Here is a 2,184-nt window from a genome sequence, read left to right on the forward strand (position 1 = left end):
TTCTGGTATACACTGCAGTGCGGTGGATTTCTGTGCTCTGCTGTGCTCTACTATATTCTGCTTGGCCTTGGGGAGGCCGGCAATAGTGGTCGCGGCACGTTTCGTTTAGTCAGGCAACGTTTGGTTGGGTTATGTTAGCATGAGTTAGTTTCGGATATCCATGACCTTTATGCTGTAGACTGCTATCTGCACAATTCTGCGTTCTACTGCGTTCTGACATTTTCTGGTTAGCCCTGGCAATGCCTGCACTATTGTGCGCGGCACGTTAGGCTGTATAAATGTTACGGTTGGTTAGTTTATGTTAGGTTATGTTCGGTAAGGGTAGCTTTGTCTTTCGTGCTACACGCTGTTGCTCGGCGGATTTCTACGCACTAGAGTACTCTGGTATGTTCTGCTTGGCTCTGAGGAGGCCTAGAGTAGTGGTCACGGCGCGTTATATTGAGTTGGGCTGCGATTCGATAGGTTGGGTTTCGTCATGTTTGGTCTCGCCGTCTCTTACTTCCTTCTTGTACACTGCAATGGGTTGGATCTCTGCGCACTACTGTGCTCTAGTGCATTCTGCATTTCTCTATGGAAGCCAGCAATAGCGGTCTCGTCATATTATGTTGGGATAGGTTACGTCTGCGTATGTCACGTTTGACCAGGTTAGGGTAGGCTACTGTGACTTTTGTACTATACACTTCTATTCGTTAAATTTCTGCGCTCTACTTTGCTCTAACATGTTCTGCTTAGATCTGGGGTGACAGTAATAGTGGTCTCGTCATGTTAGGTTAAGCTATGTTACGTTTGTACATGTTACGTTTGGCTACGTTAGGATAGGCTGCTTTGACTTTTATGCTTTACACAGCTTTTCGGAGGATGCCTGTGTTCTACTGTGCTCTACTACATTCGGCTTTGCTCTGGGGAGGACAGGATCAGTGGTCACGGCACGTAACGTTTACATATGCTATATTAGGTTAGGTTAGATTACTTCAGGTTAGGTTAGCATATCTAAGGTTTTCGCGATATTCAGTGCAATGCGGTGGGCTTCTGCGCTCCACTGTACCCTTCTTCATTCTGCAAATCCCTGGGAACGCCAGCAGTATTGGTCTCGGCACGTTAGGTTGAGTTACGTTACGTATGACAGGTTCAGGTTACGTTAGGTTCCGTAAGGGTAGCTTCTACTTACGTGGTGTAATCTGTTGATCTGTGGATTTCTGCGGTCTACTGTACTCTAGTATGCTCTGCTTGCCTCTGGAGAGGCCTGCAATAGTGGTATCAGCATGTTAGTTTGAGTTAAGCTACGTTCGTTTATGTTACGCTTCGTTGTGTTAGGACAGCGTTGCTTCGACTATTGTGCTATACACTTCGATTCTATGGATGTCTGCGCTCTACTCTGATCTAATGTGTTCTGCTCGGCTCTGGGGAGATCAGCAAAAGTGGTGTATTCACGTTAGGTTGAGCTGTGTTGGTTTCGTTATGTTACTTTTGTCAGGTTATGAGAGGGTAACTTTGAATTTTGCGTTATGCACTGCTATTCGGTGGATTCCTGCGCCCTTCATTCCCCTACTATTCTCTGCTCGACTCTGGGGAGGCAAGCAATAGCGTTCGTTGCACGGCAGGTTGAGCTATGCTACGTTTGGTTAGTGTGGCTCTGACTTCTGTGTTGTACACTGCTGTTCGGTGGATTTCTGCGCTCTACTGTGCTATGCTAAACTCTGCTCGACTCTGAGGTTGCCAGCAATAGTTGTCGTGGCTCGACAGGTTGTGTTACGCTACGTTCGGTAATGCCACGATTAGTTAGATTAGGATAGGGTATCTTCTTCTTTTGTACTACACACCGCTGTTCGGTGGATTTCTACGCTCTACATTGCTCTACAATACTCTGCTCGACTCTGAGGAAGCCAGTAATAGTGGCCTCGGCGGGTTAGGTTGAGATATGCTACGTTCGGTTAGGATGCGCTAGTTTGTGTTAGGTATGGATTGCTTTGACTTTCGTGTTGTAAAATGATGTTCTGTGGACTTCTGCGCTCTACTGTGCTAGAGTAAGTCCTGATTGGCGCTGGGGAGGCCGGCAATAGTGGCCTCGGCACGCTAGGTTGAGACACAACGTTCTGTATGTTACGTTCGGTAAGGTTAGGATATGAGGGCTTCGACTTTTTTTCCGTACACCTCCATTCGGTGGATACCTGAGCTGTACATTGC

The sequence above is a fragment of the Eufriesea mexicana genome, unplaced genomic scaffold, assembly GCF_001483705.2.
Source record: "Eufriesea mexicana isolate 0111107269 unplaced genomic scaffold, ASM148370v2 scaffold1864, whole genome shotgun sequence".
Taxonomy (NCBI): Eukaryota; Metazoa; Arthropoda; class Insecta; order Hymenoptera; family Apidae; genus Eufriesea; species Eufriesea mexicana.